The 22,414-nt window shown below is 45.9% G+C and overlaps 1 long non-coding RNA gene across 2 annotated transcripts in view; it reads right to left on the bottom strand.

The window, feature by feature from the left end:
- Nucleotides 1–2,639: 2,639 nt before the first annotated feature.
- LOC143267174 (uncharacterized) overlaps nt 2,640–22,414 on the bottom strand; it is a 102,822-nt gene continuing 83,047 nt past the window's right edge. For both annotated transcript variants that reach the window (XR_013042077.1, XR_013042078.1), the window contains exon 3: nt 2,640–2,874. This is a non-coding gene — a long non-coding RNA (uncharacterized LOC143267174). The remainder of the gene's footprint in view (nt 2,875–22,414) is intronic.

Raw genomic sequence — 22,414 nt, 5'->3', positions numbered from 1 at the left:
GAGTACTGGCATTTTTAAGAATAGGCTTAGCTGGATCTACCTCCATGTGCCATTCTACAAACAGGGGGGGGCTATTTTAGATCAGGGATTAGGGGTCCTCATGTGTGTGTTACATGCAAGGCTGATGTTCACTGGTCTGCTCCTGGACAGCGGGTCAGCTCTTGCCCAGCCTGATCATCTGGTCTGCTTGGTACCTGACACATTAGGTATCTTTGACACTCTAGTTAGGAATGAACTGGTTAGCGTGGTACATCTTAAATTCTACATGTTCGCTGTTTCCACACAGTCAACTATTCTAAACTCTACAGGCTTCACAAAGCAAATGTTGTGTGATCCTGCTGTTTCTGCAGGTCAGTTAGCTGGGTCCTTCAGCCTGTGGCATTCTGGAAATTGTATTTAAGGTGTTTTCTGCAAATATAGTCATGTGGGTGTTCATGGGGGGAGGAACGTTGGCTTGAAAGCCCACACAGTAGCACTTGCTGATGGTTGGCCAGAGACTTGGGCTCCTCACATCCTCAGCTTCTCAAAGGAGCAGTTCACAACTCCAAAGCCTGCTCCCTAGAAGGATCCAGAGAATGCAGAAGCTGTAGAGACAGTCTGAAGCCATGGGCATTTTATAATGTATCTCTGAAGTGACCACCACAGCCCTTTTGTACTCTAGTTGTTCCAAGCAAATCATTATATCCATGCACATCCCACACTTAGGAGGAGGTTTCAGAAAGAGGGGTGGGAAATTGCCTACTGGGAGCTATATTGGCCATCTACAGTTCTCTCTGGTCTCCCAGAAAGAGCAACAGTCCTGACAGGTACTCTGCATAGCACCTAGTAGGAATGCAATAATCCTTCTGTTCATATCGGCTGCCCCATGTTACTGTTCATGACACCCTCTTCTGCTTTCAAAGGTGCCGCTCTGCACTCACTGCATAATTGGACAATCATAGGACAGCTTTTCCAAGACAGGCTCTGAGCTTGACCTCCCAACAGAGGTTTGCGACTCTGGCTCTTGATGTTAATTAGCAGCTACTGTCCGAGGTACACGGAGCCCTCTGGATGAGTGCCACTGTCCTGTCCACACCCACATATTCCACTTGTTTACTAACATCATCTGGTCAACACCCTGGTTTTCTGGGTCATGCTGTAAATTTCTGAGATTGATTAGAGCGGAGGAGGGTCTAGATTTGGAAGGGATTTTTGTATGCATATATTTAGCGTGTTCTGAGACAAGGGCATTTATTTATCTTTGATCATAAAAGTTTATCATATGGTACCGTGCAAAATTTTCTAAAAACATTTCAACAGCCTGACATTTTTGCACAAAAAATTAATGTGTCATAACTGCTACCTTTTTGTTTTCTGTCTGAGTGATCTCTCAAACACAATGTTGGGCTAACAAATAACACTGAAATCAGGCTCAGAGGACAAAGGTGCTCCCGTTTTCTCCCTGTTATCTGACCCTCTTTTCTTAGCTCTGCATATCTTTTTTCATTTTTTTCATAAACATTTCCTAAGGACAAAAGTATTTCAGAACATATGGACCGTGTCTTTGTTTTGGATGTAGAAACTTCTGGCATTTTGCTGACTTCATTTCACTCTGAATCACTCTCTCATTTGCTATAAACATCAGGGTATTTTGATCAATTAGGAATAACTGAGGTACTTGGAGCATAACACCACATCACTCCAGCTTTCCTACACAGGTAAGTGATTGCCCAGTGTGTGTCTTCTTAATATTTTTAAATTTATATGTTCTGTTTATTTAGTTCCCAAAACGGATGGTGTGAGTGGAGGTTTGCTCAACTCCAGATCAGAACCCACCTCTCGCCGTGTTCTGAGCAGAGTCTGTGGAGCAGGGTGGCCTCTACTTTCTGCTGTGATATGTGGTGCCACTTTAACAGACTCGACACATCTCTCAGCACCTGAAGATGACAGTGGTGAACTCATGAGCCCTGTGTGAGCCATCTCCACAGAATGACCATGGGCTCCAGAGGCAGGCTTGTCAGCTTTGTGTGAACCATCTCCACAGAAGGACCATGGGCTCCAGGGCAGGCTTGTGAGCTTTGTGTGAACCATCCCCACAGAAGGACCATGGGCTCCAGAGGCAGGCTAACCTCTCAAGACTTTGCATACCTTGTCTAGTTCCTGAGTCCTGGAACTGTGGGTCACAAACATGTGCTCTGTCATACACACACACACATACACACACACACATACACACACACACACACACACACATCTCTCACAGGCATACGTATACACTTAAACGTGAATGCACACGTACATGATATACATGTAAACACATCCCAAGCATATTTTATACACACCATCTATATAAGCCATGGGCAGATACCACATGCTACACAGAAGTACATACATCACACATGTACTATGTGTACTGCCTACACACCACACAAATACTGCACACAGGCACACACACACACACACACACACACAAACATACACACACAACCACTACCACCACCAACAACAAGCATATATGCTGCTATATCCCACCCATATGTTCTCTATACAAATACACACAGCACAAATAAGCATTCATTCTGCCCATACATGTACCATACACTAAGCATATATCACTTTTATGCTTTCACTTAAAATTAAAAACATTGATTCAGTCATGGTAATAATGAAACACAGAAAAAAGCATTTACTACAACGACCAAGATCTTCTCTCCAAAGGGACTAAAATTCCTTTTTTTGTTGTTTATTTGGTTTGAGGTTGTTTATAGATAGGCCCTTGACTGGCCTGGTACTCATTATGTAGTCCAGAGCAGCCTTGAACTCCTGGTCAATCTCCCTGCTTCTTCCTCTTGAGTGCTCACAGGAGGAGCACATGCCAGCCTCAAACTCCAAATCCTGTCAGAAGCAGAAAAACACATAAGCAAATGAGCAACAATTTCAAATCTCAGAAAGGACAAAACGATACATATGGCAATTCGAAGGAATGTGTGGAGAAGACAAAGGTTATCTCAGGATTAGGAAGGTTTTTCTGGGGTGTTTTTCTGAGCAGAGAGCTGTACATGTTGGGGAAGCCAGTCAATCATTTACTCTGAGGGGAACAATAGCGCTGCCTGGCCTAGCTTTTCTGTGGACAGGACACAGGGAGAGAGGAGACCCAGCTGGGACGTCCAAAATGGTGGGTGGCCAGTCGGAATGGAATCTAAGTCAGTTGTGTCCCCCTGCCCCCAGGCTCTCAGCAGCCTGCAGTAAGTAGTCTACTGAAACACAGCCAACTGGCTCCCGATCTCTAAAGCATAATGACCATATCCACCTCTTAGAACACTGTGAGAGACTCAGGGTGACCCAGGTGACTGTTGGTTCCCAGAAAGAAATGCCTTCATCTCCCAGACACTCGGACCACCAGGCCAGGCCCCACTATTTCAGAGTCTTCGACTCGTCCCTAAGTCAATCACAGCTTTGACGCCACAGACATTTTAGAGAAAACATCAGTGGAGATGGCTGTCCTGTGAAAACATGTCTTGAGGTGCCTCCTTCTATCCTTAGACGCTGCTAACTTTTACCCCTCTGTGGCAATCAAAATGTCCCCCGCGCATTGCTGTATGCACTCTTGGGTTTCGGGCCACCATAAGGCTCCTCACCATCTCCAGATTCTCAGCCATTCCTGCAAATTAGCCCAAAGAGTTCTTTCTCTGATGACCCTAGAGTTGGGGCCATTATCCTCTTTTCGGAAAGTGCCCTTCGATTCCCAACATGGGAGATGGAAAAAAAAAATGGATTTCATAAATGAAGCCGCCAGTATATTTTCATCTTGAAGTCCCAGTTGATTTCCTAGTTTTCTAGTTTTTGGTTGGTTTGTTTGTTTCAGACTACTGACCGCTGTGTTGGGCCGTGGGTCCCTGGGTCCAAACAGCCCTTTGTGACCATGTTCTCATCTCCACTCTTTCCCATCCCTCTCCAAGCATCCTCGTTTGGATGGAGGACTATTTCTTAGCCCATTCTATACAAGAGGAAATCAGGGTGTAGGGGGCGTGAAAACCTGCCCACACACCCCACATAATTGGCTAGAGAGAGCAATGAACCCAACGCCAGCTCCTTCCCAGACTCCCCATGGCTCACATCTAGCCGAACTCAAGCCCACGAGCTTCAAAGTCGGCACTGGAAGGTTTGAAAGTGACACTTGTGGGGAGGTCTTTGAGGAATTGTTTTACTTTCTTTACTGCCAGATATGAACTATCCAGATACAATCCTTTCAAGCCCTTTCACGTTCCCCTGCACCGTCCATGACATTTCTGTTCTAGCCCTTTCGAGTGTAATCTAAGGAAACACTAGGAGCCGGCGCATACGGCACATGCACACCCACCCACACATTGATTTGCTCGAAGGACAGAGTGTGAAGCCAGGCTGCGGAAGGAAGGTCTTGCACTCTCAGTTTCCTCTGCTGGAGGAATTTGTCTTGTTCACAGCTGAGGTGGGCAGAATCCGGGACAATGTTTGACACACTCTACAGATCTGTTCAGCGCCTGGGTTCCCATAGCTGGAGTCTGGCACCGTCAAAAGAATCTTAGCTTTAGCTGACATGGAATTAGCGTTGGGGCAGCTAGAGAGTGATCTAAAGTGAAATCCAAATCAATAAGGCCTCTGAACTGGAACAAGGATCGGGCCACCGAGATCTCTTCTGGGAAGACACGTCTGCCTGGCTGGTGTCTGTGGAAGCTGAGCACGTGCACACAGGTCTTCACCTATTTTGTCCCTTTGTTTAAGAGGGGAGTCCTATTCCTAGGTTAAACTATACAAAGAAGCATAAAAGACAAAAGACATCAAGGCAGAGCGTCTCCAGGTGCCCCAGCCCTGAATCCTACTCAGGACCCCTCAGTGAAATCCTTGGGGCTCCGTGGGACCACAGATAAAAAGCACCTCCTAAAAGCCCTGCCTTGACACCAGACCCAGGGAAAACAATAATGATAGCGTTAAGCGTGAGTTAAAACATCTGAGGAAGACGGGTCCCTGTAAAGAGAAAGCAAACAAGGAAAACTGTGTGTGAACCAAAATGCGACCTGATTCCAATTGTCTTTCTCCGTAACCAGAGTCAACTTTGATCTTATATTTTAAAATTTGCTTTTAACGGATAATGTCTGTAGCACAAATTATAGGAAGGCCAAACATGAAGGATTAGAGGGATACAATATGTTAAATGTGATTTTCAAAGGCCCCTTTTGTGAGGAATTACAGTGGATGGCTGTGAATGGAAGGTGGCTTTGAAGTCAGGAGTGCCGCCTGGCCCTCTGCTCTGGGATGCCAGGGCAGAGCTATGATTACGCTGTCAGCAAGAATGCTTCTGTGGCTCTCTTCTGTGCATTTCTTTCCCTATTCACAGAAAATTCTGCCTCCCCAATACTCTAATAAGTTGCTAAAAACTAACGAAGAGGGTTATTATGCACTTTGCTGAAAGTCATGCTGTTCTGTAGCCCAGGGGCCTTTTACTACAAAAATGAAACCTATTCTGTACCTTTTCTTTCTGTCTTTTTTCCTGTTTTTTTTTTTCTTCTACCAAGAGGTTGGGATGAATGCTGCATTCTCTGAGACCGAAGACAGCGCCGCTATCCTGACCTTTCAGAGTCAGCCCACAACATCCCTCACTTGATTCGATCCTCGGATCAGAGGTTTGGGAAGGCAACTGGGCTGTGGTTTGTAGCTGCAGTGGAAGAAGCCGCTGAGTGAGCCCGAAGCCCATCCTAAGCTGAGACCCAGGGGACCTGCACTGAGCCCGCCCGCCTAACCTTCCGAGCACTCTGCCTTAGCCTGGCTACCCTGTGTGTTGTACTCAGCACACTTCCATTAGCCTGAAGAGGGGCAGAGGCATCTACCACAAAGCCTAATTCTTAGCCACGTGCCGAATTCCTGGTGCCATACCCCACAGAAAGTAAAAAGCAATTCCACTGTAAGTCGAGGCCCATTTGTATAGAAAATCTTAGCCCGGCTCCCTGCCTCTGACCACTCAGCAGATGTTGCCTGAGTTTGCGCTGTGCACTCAGTGCTGTATGTCCAGCACTGAGCATTTAGTACTGTGCACCCAGCACTAGAATTCAACACTGTGCATTCAGCGCTGTATGTCCAGCACTGAGCATTTAGTACTGTGCACCCAGCACTAGACATTCAACACTGCTCACTGTATATCCAGCACTGAGCATTTAGTACTGTGCACCCAATACTAGACATTCAACACTGTGCACTCAGGGCTGTAAATCCAGCACCAGGGCTGGCAGGACGGACACACATGCAGCAAAACCCAAACCTCTGGTGTGCCCTGGGTCATCCCAAGGGCCCGCTGACGCTGACACTAACATTACTCTTACCCACTCCTCCACGGCCACCACAGGGACTGCCTCCTGGAGAGAGCTCTTCCCACTTTAGCCAGGCCTCAGGCCCCTCCTTCTGGTACCCTGCCTCCACTGGGCAGAAACTCCTGAGGAAGCCACCTGACACTATGGACCTCCATCGGGCCTTTTCCTCTCCCTCACCTGGCCTGTGTCTCATCCCCTGTGATGTCCTTTCTCACTCCCTGGGGCTCTTCTAAGGTCACCACCATGGCACCAAGGACTTTCCGGACTATGTGAGTAGCTCTACCTGTCAGGTCCAGGGCAAATGCTGTTGGCATATGATTCATGCCCCTTGGTATTGCCCCCGCCCCACCCCCACCCCCCGTATCTTACCTCACCATCTAATAATTATCTGGGGTTTGGTTTTATTGTTAATTGAGCTTTTTGAATACTTTCTGGCTTTCAGGGCAATTCAAAGGAAAAACACAGTTTTCTACTCACCTTATCGCCCCACCTCATAAAGCAGGAGGGAAAGGCAGCTCTCTGAGCCCTTTTATCGGGGCTGGAAGCTCATTCACAGGGGCCCCACTCTCTTGACCTTATCACCTTCACCGGGAGATGCTGGTCTCAGTGTATTCATCTGGAGTCTGTAACAGTCTACGTGTGTTTAGTCATGTTAGATATTCCCCAGCATCTTCTCCAGTGGCTGCAGCTCACCAGCTTTGACAGCTTTGAACTTGAGTTTCCCCATGTTCCACACCCTCTTGGCCATCAGGCTCTCGGTGATTGGGGGCATTCCATTATCATAAACATGCAGTGGTATGTCATAGTCAGGGTTCTCTGGGGGGACAGAGCCAATGGGATATGTGTGGGCTATATAAGGGGAGCCTGGCTTACTGGATGGGACTGTGTGTTCCAACGATGGCTGCATACTAGGGAGACTAAGAACCGGGTGCTGCTGAGTCCACAGAGCTGAAGATCTCAGCAGTTCCGGTCCTGCATGCAAGTCCTGGAGAGTGATTGATGTGGAGTCCACACTGCAAGGCTGGGAAGGCTGGAGTCTGGTGGGAGTTGATGGCGGCAGTGGTGGCATCAGCAGCACTGGCTCAGGGCTAAGCACATTCGGCTTTCGGGGTTGGGACCTCTTTAGACTCTGGGCCACCCACTTCGAAAGTGGATGTCCTACCCTCAATTAATATTCCCTGAGATTCACTCACAGACACCCCTAGCAGTGTGTCTCCTGGGTGACCGCAGACCCCGCCAAGTTGACTACCATCCCTACCGACCATCGCAGGCTGTATGTTATAGAGCTGTGAGCTATGATACACAGCTCTCTCTATGCTGTGTATCATCGAGGGAGTCTCTTGGGTGGGGTATCCCTTCAGACTTTGCCCATTTCTGTTTGGGTTTTTTTTTTTCCTTCCTGATGGTGCTTTCTAGCTGGTCATGTGGACTTTGCAAAGGCTTTCCTCCCGAGCTGTGACTTTTCTTTCTCTTCATTTGTTGTCAGTCTGTCCCAAACCCCAGGACAGAAGTCCCTCTATGCTTGTTTCATTTGTCCTGGTACTCACTCCAGTTCTGATGTATCACCTCCAACACAAGCTGGTGACATAAAGGAACCCTGTTTGTTGACCCCCCACGAGGGGAGATGCTCCCTCACTGGGGCTTTGGTCTCTCCAAAGAGCAAGCTCAGATCTTACTGGCATTTTGACGCTGGGCTACTGTGGGTCTTTCCAGGACAGATGGTCAGATTAGAGTACACATGAACTGCAGTGTGAGAGTTTTGGGTTGGTGGAAGAAGGTTAATTTTGAAGGGTGGGGTCAACTGTTAGTCCTTCAGGAGGCTCCTGTCACAAACAGTGAAGTGACTTGCCTAAGGTGACCCTTCTAGCAGTGTTTCCCCTGGGATTCATAAAGATGATCCCATGGCAAAGACTTGTTGGTGAGGACAGCACACAGTGTGTATGTGGCTACTGAAAGACAGATACGGAAATGAGCCACTTCTTAACAAAACAGGTTTGATCAGAGAAAAGCTGTGGAAGTGAGTTCTCTGTGCCAGGAAACTAGAGCACTCAACCCAGGCAGAGTTATCAGAGCAACCACTGAGGGAAGGGGTGGGGGAAGGAGACCACAGCGTCTTGTTTGGGTCCTAGATTGGCATTGTTAGGAGTGATCCAAGTGTGGAAGGAATGAGTGAAAGAATGTCAGTGATGGATAAACACCTCTTGGGCCAGCCCTTGCCAGGTGTCCACGGGGAGTGGCAAGAATCTAGGAAAACAGTTCCTTTAGTTCTGGGAATGCTATTCACTGTGATTCAGGAAATTGCCACCATTTAACCAAAATGGAGGGGCTTTCCAGAACAGCATGACCATGGCTAGCAGGTACTAGATTTGAGTTTAGGTTGGTCTCTGATGCATTTGGGAGCGTACCGGCCAATAAATAACCATTAAATGTGCCTCAGGAGACCATTTCCCATGGGCCCAGGTCAGTGGTACCAATTCCTTCCCTGTGTTCCAAAATCCCAATCTCTTAGGAAATGCTGACCAGCAGGAATATTCTAGAAAGATATAGAAGACATTAATCCATCTGCCCTGGGCTTTCTTTATCCCCAACTAATTGTGTGGGTCACACCCTTAAAATGATAGCCTGGTGGGAATATATAAAATACCATTTGTGGCTATCTAACCTACAGGACCTCGTCTCTAATATCCAACCTTCATGTTCTTCCCAGGCACTGTGTTGTAAAGTCTAGGCTTTCAGGCTTCCCACAAGGTGGGCAGTCTCTAATTTAGGCACTCTGCCCAATGGGGAAGAAGGTCTGGGTTGGGAGTGGCTACTGTGAGAAACCCTCTGTACTTGGAATTCTGCAGTGTGAGCCATATCCTTGTAGCTAGAGTTTTCCGCCTTGCCCATAGTCAGGACAAATCTTTGTCACCCGCCAGTCTCACAGCCGCTCAGACCCAACCAAGTAAACACAGAGACTTATTTTGCTTACAAACTGCATGGCCGTGGCAGGCTTCCTGCTAACTGTCCTTATCTTGCTAACTGTGCTTTTGTCTTAAATTGATCCATTTCCATACATCTATACCTTGCCATGTGGCTGGTGACTTACTGGCGTCTTCACATGCTGCTGGTCATGGCGGCGGCTGCAGTGTCTCTGGTCATGGCGGCAGCTGCAGCGTCTCCTTCTGCCTTTCTGTCCTTTTATCCTGCCTAGCCACGGCCAATCAGGTTTTATTTATTAACCAATCAGAGCAACTTGACATACAGACCATCCCCCAGCACAGCCAAGTGCAGACCATCTCAAACACCTGCACTCAGGCCCATGGTCCTAATCATCCTCTATACGGACCTGCTGGGTAACGCCACAAAGAACCTGAGAATGGGCTCCCACAGGACCTACAGAACATCCCACAGCACTTCCCCTTTCTTTTTTTTTTAAAAGGAAGTTTTTAACTTTTACACATCTCCAAAGTCAGCTTGGTATATTTGGGAATTTGGGCGTAGCTTCTCTTAACTACTTCCTGCTGGAGGGGGGCGCTGTATCTTATGGGGATGCAAAGAAAATTTTAGGATCATGGAGTAGTCCGTGAGACCGTATCGTCTGAGCCAGTTGCGGTGAAACGACTCTGGATGCTGGATCATCTGGGCCATGGTGTCATCGGAGACCTTTCAGGTGGTCTTGGCTGGTCAAACCTGATGTATCTTAATCTGGAACAAATCCATAGGCTCTGGATTTCTGTAGAGACAAAAGCAGAGTCTCCTTTCCAAAGTAACACATCCTTATATCCAAATTTTAAAGTCAAGATATCTTTAATATATACATATTGGTTTAACTCAACATCTTTTACGATCAAATGTTTTTCTGCAATTAAAAATCCCAAAGACAATATAATCCAAACTCTCTGTGTGATATCCATCTTTACATGGCTTATTTTTTATATTACCTTTTACTTTCTCTTTAAAGACTTTATTTTTTTAAACTTTCTATTTCTTTATATAACTGTCTATGTTCCTTTTCCTCTCTCTTCCAAGCCCCAGGAACCCGCCAGTAACTCAAACCGGCGGCTGCCGCTCATTTGAGAGAGAGAATTAGGAACTGTGGGGCGTTTACCGACATCACCGTTCCTGGAGAACTTACCGACGTCACCGCTCCGTGTGTTGAGTTCTGAATCCTCTTTACCACCACGCGAGGATTCTTCTCAGATCACACTTTATTGGAGCGCCTCTTGGTTAAGGGACTTTGTCTTTAGTATTTTCTTTTTTTCATAACACCGGCCTTTATCCCTGTTCATTTGTCCTTTTTCTTTAGTCCCTCTTTTTTTTTTTTCTTCCTTTTTTTTCTTTAACCCTTTTTTTCTTTAGCCCCAAGTTCGGGCGCCAAATGTAGCTAGAGTTTTCCGCCTTGCCCATAGTCAGGACAAATCTTTGTCACCCGCCAGTCTCACAGCCGCTCAGACCCAACCAAGTAAACACAGAGACTTATTTTGCTTACAAACTGCATGGCCGTGGCAGGCTTCCTGCTAACTGTCCTTATCTTGCTAACTGTGCTTTTATCTTAAATTGATCCATTTCCATACATCTATACCTTGCCATGTGGCTGGTGACTTACTGGCGTCTTCACATGCTGCTGGTCATGGCGGCGGCTGCAGTGTCTCTGGTCATGGCGGCAGCTGCAGCGTCTCCTTCTGCCTTTCTGTCCTTTTATCCTGCCTAGCCACGGCCAATCAGGTTTTATTTATTAACCAATCAGAGCAACTTGACATACAGACCATCCCCCAGCACAGCCAAGTGCAGACCATCTCAAACACCTGCACTCAGGCCCATGGTCCTAATCATCCTCTATACGGACCTGCTGGGTAACGCCACAAAGAACCTGAGAATGGGCTCCCACAGGACCTACAGAACATCCCACAGCATATCCTGGTCTGTTCCACACTCCTGAGACACAGGGCTGGTTTGCTCCATCAGGAAGGTTCTCATACTTTGTACTAAATGCACCTCCATTGTCCATGTCTCCATGCCCATTAGCGATGCAGGCCTCCCTCTGTGAGATGGCTGCTGTGTCTTCATTCCGTGCCACTTGAGGCAGCCCCATCCACCCCCCTGGACTCACTGCCCCCAGTCCCTCAGATCCCCACCTATAGGATTTCTATAATTCGGACACCCACACACATTCCCTTCTCGGGACTTCTGTGTGTGATGCTTTGTCCTCATCTTGCATACCTCACTCAATGCTGCCACCTCGCAGAGCCTGCCTTGATGGCCCTACTGACAGCAGCCACCATTAGTCTCCTCTCCAGTAACCCTCTTCATCGTGCTTACAAATGTGTTTATCTCTCCAAGTGACTGGACCACTCAACAGCAAGGCTCCCCCACCTCCTAAAAAGTTTTTAAAACTTAACAGTATTGTCTGCTAGCAGCATCTCAAAAGACGTCTAACTCACAAAGGCTTCCCCACATTTGTTTTCCGATGACTTTAAAAGATAAAATCTTTGCCCAAAGCTCACTCCACCCCACCCCCACCACATACTTAAATGTGCACGTTTTGTTTTGCCTAGAAAGCTGAAGATAGCTCAGTAAAACATTCACTGTGGCCACAAGATGATTGGAAGAAAACCTGCCAAGTAAGCCGGTTGATACTGGATCCATTCTTTTACGTATGGCCTCCGCTCATTCTTAAATCAGCGAATAGAATAACTAACTACATAGCATTTCCAGGTACAACGAAGAGTAAACTAGAGCCTCTTGTGGTCCTAACCCTCCACCGTGCCCCTGTCAACCAGCATAAGTAGATGCAGAGACAGAGTCTGAAAGCACATAGACCCTGGCAGCTGGAGGCTGATCTTCAGTGGAAAGTCTTGTACACTGCTGTGGAATGTCCCCTCCAGGGACCACCCACCCATAGGAGGATGTGAGGAGAAAGTCCTTGCCTTAGATATTTTCACGTCTGTTTCTTATAGCCACAGTGGAACCTCCTGGCACTTTGCGTTTTATATTGGCCAATCACAGTTAGAATTGTTCAAGATTAAGACTAAGGCAATGATCTATCAACTTACATACATGATGACAACCCAAGACCTGGAGGAAATGAAACAATGTAGTAGAGTGCTATGGATATCATTCTATATAAATAAAACACTGATGGCCAGTGACCAGACAGGAAGTATAGGCGGGACAGGAGAGAGGAGAATTGGGGAAACAAGAAGAAAGAGGGAGGGACACTGCAGCCACTGCCAAGACAAGCAGCATGTAAAGACGCCGGTAAGCCACCAACCATGTGGCAAGGTATAGATTTATAGAAATGGGTTAATTTAAGATATAAAAACAGTTAGCAAGAAGCCTGCCACGGCCATACAGTTTATAAGTAATATAAACGTCTGAGTGATTATTTTATATGTGGATTGTGGCACTGCGGGGCTTAATGGAACCTGGAGAGAAGCCCTCCAGCAACAGTAGACAGAGTGTGAGTCCTTACTCATTAGACACCCTGAAGTGGCCTTTCTTAAATGGAATATCCCTGAACTAAACATCACAGGAGTCTCGCATGGCAATCCCGCCAGTTATTTGAAGGCATGTTTCCACTGGTCATCTACATAATCAGTTTAAATGCTTTCAGTCCATGGGCTGAACAACAACACAAATCAATCCTTTTGTTCCTCAAGTCCCCATCCATCAGAAGAGACAATTGCTCGGTTTGCAGAGAATGAGGTTGGCGTGCAAAGCAATGAAACAATTCAAAGTTGCACAGCGAATAAACATCCAAGAGAACTTGCATGTTTTCTCAGTTATGCACCTATCCCAGGAACACACAGGATAGGAAGGCAAACATAACAAAAGAACACAGGGGCCTAGCACCAAAATCTTTTAACATTTATATTGAAAGTAAAGTTTTTTTATACAGTGTGTTCTGACCAGAGCTTCCCCTTTCTCATCTCCCAGAACCTCACTACCTCCCCACCCTCCTAAGTCCGTACCTTCATTGTCTTTCTTTGGAAAGTTACAAAAAAAAAAAGAATTAAAAAAAACAACAACAACAAATAAGAAAAGGCACAAGAAATGCATACACACAAACAAAGCCCATAAAAGTATTAAATCAGAAATCATACAAGTAAAAGGCCAGTGAGGTATAAAGGGCTCACACAAAGCAATATGCAACAAAAATATATCCCAAAATACCCTTGAGTTCATTTTGCAGCACCAAAATCTGAAAATATGGTTGAGGTTGATTGCGTTCACCCAGAGTTCAGAGGTTGAGAAATCACTCTGAAAGCCAGCTGCCCAAAGAGAAACTTGCAAAATCCAGAGACACTTCAAGGGTGAACTATGCCCACATCCTTGGAGATGTTCTTCGTGGATGAGAAATGGAGAGTGTGCTGGTACAAGCTAGAGTCATCTGCAAGGAAGGATTGAGAAATTGCCTCTATAAGATCTGGCTGTAGGCAAGTCTCTAAGGGCATTTTCTTGATTAGTGAATGATAGGGAGCAGGTCTCACCTACCTGTAAGCAGGCCTACCCCTGGGCTATAAGAAAGGAGAGTGAGCAAGTCCTGAGGAGCAAGCCAATAAGCAACATTCATTCATGGCCTCTGCATCAGCTCCTGCTTCCGGGTTCCTGCCCTGACTTCCCTGGGTGAGGGACTGACACCTGGAAGTGTAAATGAAATAAACCTTTCCTCCCACACTTGCTTTTGGTCATGGTGTTTTATCACATCAATGGAAATTCTAAGACAGAGAGTCATAAGGAAATGTGGGAAGAGCCAATCAAACAACAGAAGGAAAAGAGAAGAAGAAAGAAGAGACAAGCCAGCATACCACATGAATGGACCAGGCAGACACTTCAAATGAGCTGGAACTGGAATAGCAGCCAGTTACTAACCCACCTGTAGGCAAATCCCTGCAGGTCCTTTATCTGATATGCATGAGACCAGAAGCATCAGGTCTATGAGATGTTGGGATTTGGCTATATCTGTATGTGTTATATATGTACCTTATAAATGAGGGATGGGTTGCAAGTCTAAGCATGAAATTCATTTATACTTCATATATACCAGACCTGAAGGTAATATTTTAAGGTCCCTGAATTTCATCACATGAGGTCAAATGTGGAATTTCCACTATGGTACCATGTCAATGCTCAGAACATTTTGGATTTTGAAGCATGTCATATTTCAGGTTATATGATTAAAGATGCTCATCCCCTATTCACACTCCCGATAGTGTAACTATAACTCGCCCACAGTGGCTGTCCCCACAAACCATCCTGGATGGGGCAGTTTCCTAAATTTAAAACTTCCAGATTTAAAACGAAATCAGCCGCCTCAAAAATCCATTTTAAAAACGAAGTGAATTCTGCGTGCACCCTCTCCTGTCGTCCCTGAACCATGGACCTGTTCAAGTATCTTCACTGGTTCAGAGCCTTCCCACATGCAGAGACCTCTGAGAGTCAGCAGAGCAGATGTTGAAAAGTCAGACTCTCCAGTTATATGGGAGAGTCTGACTTTTGTCTGTCTTTCAGTCTGTCTGACTGAAAGCTGCTCTGTTTCACAGACAGTCTTGATAAACCCTGTTTTTCCGCTTGCCGATAAAAAAACTCTGGCAAGGATGCGGGTATTTTCTGTGCTTTTCCGAGGTAATCACTCTCGATTGTTCTTCTCCTCTCTGCTCAATAGGTAATCAGACTTCATGTAGAACACTGCTTGTGTGAGTCTTCCAGAGCCAACTAAAAGGACTAACAAAATTACATAAATGTTCAGCCCTGCCGGCAAGGCACACTGACTCCTCACACCAGCCCAGGTTGCAATGCCCAGGGCTGTGGCACTGTGTCCTGTTATTTCAAAATAATGAAGCCTCTTTTTCTGGGACAGAGCTTCAAGCAACTCGGAGTTGAAGAGATTAAAAATAAAAGCAGACCCATCTTCCTAAGTTATCCCTTCTGGTTTTCTCCAGGTGGTTCCATCTCGGTTCGCCTTGTCCTCCTCTTTACAATCAAAGAAATGCACATTGGTCCATTGGAACCCGCTGGAGGAGGTCCCCACTTTCACTCCCAGGGGTCAGTTTAGGGGATGTTCCTTCTGAAATGATTGTGGTTTGAATGCAAACTGCCCCCTGCAGGCCCATGTCTGTGGACATTCCATCCCTTGTTAGCGGCTGCTTTCAGACACTGTTGAAGCATTAGGAGGCGAGCCTTCCTGGAGGAAGTGAGTCACTGGGGGCAGGCCTTGAGGTTGGATGACCCCACCGGCTTCCTTTCCACTCTCTGCTAACTGACAGCAGATGCCAGTGTAACCAGCTGCGGCACACTCCTGAGGTCACGCTTAGCCCTTCCAGCCATGATGGGCTGTGCCCTTTTTACACAGTGAGTGGAAATAAGCCCTCCCTCAGGTAAGTTGCTTCTTGTCAGGTTTTCAGTCACACTAAGGAGAGAAGTAAGCATGATGGGAGCCCTTGAACCACCTGTGTGGACGAGGACAGAGCCATCAAGCATCCATGTACTAAGTGCACACTCATTCTCCAAAGTTAGCCATTGTACCTATATTTCCCCGGGCTTCCAGCTCACAATGCACTGTCTGTAGCTAGAGTTTTCCTGCCTTGCCCACAGTCAGGACAAATCTTTGTCACCTACCAGTCCCACAGCCGCTCAGACACAACCAAGTAAACACAGAGACTTATATTGCTTACAAACTGTATGGCCGTGGCAGGCTTCTTGCTAACTGTTCTTGTAGCTTAAATTAATCCATTTCCATAAGTCTATACCTTGCCACGTGGCTGGTGGCTTACCGGAGTCTTCACATGCTGCTGGTCATGGCGGCAGCTGGCAGTGTCTCTCTGCCTCAGCCTTCCGCTTCTCAGAATTCTCCTCTCTCCTTGTCCCACCTACTTCCTGCCTGGCCACTGGCCAATCAGTGTTTTATTTATTGACCAATCAGAGCAATTTGACATACAGACCATCCCGCAGCAACTGTCTGTTAGTCTTGTTGAAGCTCACAAATCCTGAGAGACCAGTAGACAGAATCTAGGCTAGTATTCTGTCTAGATATAAGAATAAATTCTCAACAATTAATTCTCATGTGACCTCTCTGAAACTCAGGGTCAGCCCAGAGCACAATTACCACACCCATGACTTTCTTCTCTTTTGGACAATATCAGTCAGAAGGCAAAGACTCAAGCTTCGTGTTCTGCCTTCTCTCTCCTTACCTTCACTTCAGCTTCTCAGAATGCAATTTGGATCCAGTTTGGTTCTTTATAATCAATACACCCAAGGAACTCTCCAGAACAAAATGGAATGAAATATATAAAAAGTCCAAAAAGAGACAAGAACTTCTCATACACACATTTCAGTTGAATTTCATTTCAGCTCTCAGTTCTTAAATATTAGTTATGAGTATTAAATTGCAACAATTTTGTGCTCCAAGTCTGTTGGTGCCTTAAGATGTTTTTGAACTTTGCAACTCAGGGACCACAGAATACAAACAAGTTATCTCCTCCAGGGCTTCCTGGCATTCAGCCAGACACTGGGAAATATCTGTTACTTAGAAATGAATCTCTACTTTCTACCTATCATTTCCTGATATTTATAAAAAAAAAAAAAAAAAAAAGATGGGTTTGGAAAGATGGCTCAGTGATTAAGAGCACTGGCTGCTCTTCCAGAGGACCTGGGTTCAATCCTCAGCATCCACGTGGAAGTTTACAACTTTCTGAAATTCCAGTCTCAGGGGATCTAACACCCTCTTCTGGCCTCTATGAATGCCAGACATGCACACAGTGCACAGACACACGTGCAGACAAAACAGCCATCCACATAAAATAATTTTAAAAATTAAGTGTGTTTCTAGTTTTTGTTATTGTTGTTATTTTATAGCAGTCCTGAATTTTATATAAACTGTCTCTTGTTTTTCACCAGATCAAATGAAAATGAACCTTTCCAAATCAGAAAACAAAACAAAACAATGTGAAAGTCTCTCTCTTTCCTACATACCTGGAATAAAGAGTCTCATCAGTTCTGTGAAAAGTGTGGCCTCGCTTTAGGCTGAAGTTAAAGAAGACAGGGACGAAACACAATCATTTCTGATGATGCTTCACAGCCCTCAAAGGCTAAGCCACAAGTCTCGGTTCAATTGGAAGGCACAGTGGTTAGTTTTCCTTGGCAACCTGACACAATCCAGAATGACCCAAGAAGAGTGGCTCAACTCAAGACTGTCTAGATCAGGTTGGCCGGTGGGCCTGCCTGTAGGGGACTGTCTTTATTACGTTAATTTATGTGGGAAGGGCCAGTTCACTGTGGAGAGCACCATCCCCTAGGCAGGGGACTGTGCACGTGGGCCAAGCAAGCTGAGCATTCATTCTCTCTGTGTTCCTGGATGTGGGGTTAGGAGCTTGTCTGCATGCCTCCTTGTCTTCCTCACAGTGATGAACTCTGACCTGGAATTGTAAGCCAAATAAACACTTCCTCCCCTATGCTGTTTTTTCCCCTAGGTGTTTATCACTGCAACAGAAACAAAAATAGAGCAGGTGCCATCCTCCATGACTGGCACCTGTATCGCTGTAATGGAAACCATACCCCGGGCCTACCCAGGAAAGACCAGCCCCTCTCTGGAGTCCTGGGCCTAAAGGGTCCTGGCAAGTTCAACTTCACTTGTCCTGATCTGAAGATACATATTCTCTCCCTATTCCAGAGCTGAAGAAAGCCAGAGGCATCTAGCTCCCTTCTTAGACGATCTTTCTTTCTCAGAATTGAAGCCATGATACTGAGAAGGGTGAGATGATGGGTCTGTGTCTAGACAGAAACCAAAGGCCAGGGTGTTGATTCTAATGTCTTGAGCTACTCCAGCCAATAAGGAAGCTGTGAGGAATGTGTGGACACAGAGCATCTCTTGCCAAACACAAAATCTTAGAGAATGGCTGACACTGGATTTTTGGAGACTCATGTGACGAAAAAAAAAGGGGGAAATATTCCATTTGTTGTCTTTTTTTTTTAATTTGAATTGCTAGCTGAAAGAACATTGATCAAATTTTTAAAATATATTGTTAAAGTTACTTCCTGTCCTTACTATTGATTGGCTCTTTTCTTTCTTTTTTTTTTTTTCTTTTTCTTTTTAACCTGTGGCCTCTAGGGAAAGAGTAGATGACTGAATGACTCGCACTATTGTTTCTATGGAGTTGAGTGTGACTGCAGAGCAAAGGTAGGCAAACGTCTCCAGAGAAGAGCCAAGTGGCAGGTGCCCTTTTGCAAGCTATGCCTTCTCCCCTGAAGCTCTTACACTCTCCTGTCATGGGAAGATCAGCTCCACACAGTGCGTGAACAGATAAGCATGGCTGGAGTGAAGCTCCATTTGGGTAAGCAGGTGACAGCAGGCTGGATTCTGCCATGTTCTACAGTTTGCGGATTCTTGCCCTGGATCCATGAAGTGCATCTTTAAATTAACATGCTTCCTCTCGCTCAGCAGTCTGAATGAGCCGATGCTAATTAGGCATGGAGGAGTTCTTGCCACTTCCTTTAGGTTAGGAAGAAGTCTTCCGGGGCAGTGATGGAGGTGTCATAGCCTCATCTGACAGGGATGTCCAGGTTTGACCTGATCTCCGCTCCCACTACACTCATTTCTTGCTATCCACTGGCAGCAATTAACCAAAGTTCTCCATGAAGGGCAGAGCATCCTCAGGCATTCTCCCCAAAAGAAAATCTCATGCAAATGTTTGGACACTTGAGTTCCTTTTTTGGTCCAGAGTCACCAGCCTAATTCATAAGTGAGTCTCCATTTTGGGACAATACATGCTGCCTCTCTTGACACTCCACCAATTCCCCCGTAGCTCACATCTGCAATCCAGATTCACACGTGTCATGTGCTCACACCATTGAGTTGGCAATCTGTGGTCCTGCTATTGAGGGACAAACTGATGTTCCTGGGCAAATAGTACATGTCATTTAACAATCCAACTCATCAAACCAAAGAAGTCCCCACTCACAAGGTGAGGGTGCCTGCAATCGCGTTACTATGATAGAAAGGAAGAAAAAAAATATCCAGACTAGCCAGCCATCCCATAGACATCTTCAGAAGGGCCACTCCCACTAAAACTACTGTCACAGAAATACCTGGTGATCGCTTGTTCTTCAAGTGTCCAACAAAAATCTCAGCTGATAGCCAAATATCTCAGATGACTGTCAAAGTCTCTGCCAGTCTTCAAATCTGTTATTATTCTTAATTTGTCCAAGCAGAAGTAAAATTTGCCAACATTAAACATGTATTAGTGACTACTCTCCTGAAAGAAAGTGCTAAGGGGTGACTTCATGGTTCACAGATAGTAACAATATCAGCCATTCACCAGCCATTCCATCATCAGCTTTGAGCAGCCGTCTCTGCTTTAGGCAGGTTTTTCTGCAGTATCACATCCACAGCATCGTCTACATTTATCTTGTTGAATTCAAACTAATAATTGCACATTATTTCCACAGAAAATAAAACATTCCCCCTACTGGGACGGAGAGACCAAAAAACACAGAAGCAAGTATGTTAGTACTTCCTGCTGTAATTTCTGTATTTCAAACAGAGAAGATCAAGTTACTACTTCAGAAAATAAGCAAAACAAGTCATTAGTGATATTAATCGTTGTCAGTTTATTTTTCCTCCTCTTTTTGTATCCAGTTGGGTGCTGACATGTGTAATCTTTAAGTAAATGGAGTGTCCTCATACTTTATTGCTCCTTGCAAACCCTCAAAGCGCTTCAATAGTCAGTTTATGTTAGCAACAGCAAAATCGATGTGAATCCTGGGTTTGACAATGATGGATGGGGAGCCCTTATCACGATGCATAGCACAAGGACTTGAGCTTCTGGGGGCTTCAGTGTGTTTGGAAGATGGGCAGCGCAGGCAACCCCAGCAGCCACACAGCCCTGAGCTACCAGCTCAGGACTCCCTCTTGCTCATTTACAACGCTTTCCCAAACCTGCTTCCCCTAAGAAGTCAACGGAAGTAGGGAAGTCTGAGGTTATGAACCAAATATGCCTGGCTCTTTCTGTTTGCTTCACAGGGTTGGAACTTCTCTTGAGGCTGAGCAGGAGCCTCACGTGGTGCCAGGGAGGGGAAGTCGGTTCTCTTTCAGGGCTGGCCTTCTCATCTGTAGAAGCTCGCAGCCAGCACCTGCAGTGGCGCTCCAAGTTTTCATGTTAAACAAACCTTTGCAAGCACCTGCTGCTTACTAACTACCTGTGGCTGTGGAAGCCTGTGTGCTCAAGAGCTGCCCAGCTGGGTTACCCTCTATCCCTCACATGTTCATGCCTCCTGAGAATTATGAGAATAAAACAATGTAACCTCAGCAGCCCTTGACTTAACAGCCCTTCCTTCCTCCCTTCTTTTTATCCTTCCATACACAAAGAAATGCTCAGCCTGAGGTGGTGGGTAGAGCCTGAGTGTGCAAAGATCTTTGAGACCAATGTCTGATCCCTTGGGTATCACAGCATAATCATAGAATAAACCATCGTCTGTGGTGACACGTAGAAGTGTGCCAGAATCTGAAATCACTGTGGCTGCTGATTTTGTCTGGGGAGTCGGGTGGGAAGGGGAGCAGTTGTCCCCAAGCAGGTGCCCTAGGATTTTTGGCTCTGGAGGATGTAGTGGAGAGTGCCAGATGGGCGCTGTGAAGAAAATGATGCCTGGGATGCCTGGCTTGAGCTGGGGTCAAGTACAAGGTAGCAGTCCACCAGGAAAAAGAATCCTTGAAGTTTGGACTCACCTGCATGTTGAAACATCTGTTATGCCAGAGGTGACCTTCTCAGTAATCCATTTACTGATTATTTCTGCCTTCATCTGACCTTTCTGTTGTCTTGATTCAGGGTCTCATGCAGCCTACACTGGCCTTAAACCATATAGATAAGGATGTCCTTGAGCTCCTGATCCTCCTGCCTCTGCCTCTCCAGCGCTGAGATTACAGACATGTACCACCATGCCTGGCCTTGAGTTTTTGAAAGTGAGAATATACTCTTTAAAAACTCTTTAAAAACAAGCCAGGCAGTGGTGGCGCATGCCTTTAATCCCAGCACTGGAGAGGCAGAGCCAGGTGGAACTCTGTGAGTTCGAGGCCAGCCTGGTCTACAGAGTGAGATCTAGGACAGGCACCAAAACTACACAGAGAAACCCTGTCTCAAAAAAACAAAAAACAAACAAACAAGCAAAAACCCCTCTGGCCACTCACAATTATAAAAATCCATCATGAGGCTAAGAGAAAATGTCAGAATCTTTAGTCCTTTTTTAAAAAATTATTATTTCTGATATACAACAGACTACCAATCACTTAAGTTTCCAGACATCCTCTGTCCCTCTCTTCCTCTGAGCCTCTGTCTGCCTCTCTGTGTGCTGACTATACACAATTCAAGTGAGCATCCTCGTCTGAGCAAGGGCTGTACCCTGTCCTTTCCATAGAGGATAGCCCATAAAGCTACCCTCCAGTCTAAAGACCATGCCATGAAATAGCAGAGCGCATGCTCGGATGAAGCTGCTTCAGGGTTCTTTTTCCACCAGTCATATCAGCTTGCTTATCTGATTCCTTGCCTCTTCATCAAAGGATATAAAAAGTGACTGTGGCCCTCTGGAAGAAGTGGAGAGCCACTCTATGGGGAGCTGTGGGGTCTCTCCATGGAAGACATCAGCTGGAGAGAAACACCCTATAGGGTTGGCATTCTGTACAGCGGTACTCAAGGTGCATGCGCAAATCATTTAAGGTACAGAGTGGTGCTTTAAAGAAATAAATTGTGACACACAAGCCCTTCCTTCCTACACTTGTTCCCTATTCAACTTTGGACCTCCTTGAGGTTGGTTTCAACCCATAAGGGGAACAGAGAAAGGGTGTACAATTCTGCTTCAGGTAAAAATGGTACATCTTAGCTTGGGGAGACTTTCTCCTGCCAGCTCTACACAAAATGTCACTCCAAAGAGCTCAACACACATGTGATATTGTCTAGATGTCTCGGGAATGCCTCAAGAGGACCTTGCATTTCCCAACAATAACAGCAGCAACCACAAAAATGACTAGTATCTCTGAGCAAGGACTGCAAGATTTTTGAGAACCTTGGCCATGGCTGTTATCGTGTGAGGCACTGGGAATGGAAGGATGTCTGTGGGTCACTCAA

This window comes from Peromyscus maniculatus, chromosome 9 (assembly GCF_049852395.1).
Source record: "Peromyscus maniculatus bairdii isolate BWxNUB_F1_BW_parent chromosome 9, HU_Pman_BW_mat_3.1, whole genome shotgun sequence".
In the NCBI taxonomy this organism is placed as follows: domain Eukaryota; kingdom Metazoa; phylum Chordata; class Mammalia; order Rodentia; family Cricetidae; genus Peromyscus; species Peromyscus maniculatus.
Note: the sequence above shows the minus strand (reverse complement) of the source record. Positions and strands in the feature narration are given on the sequence as shown.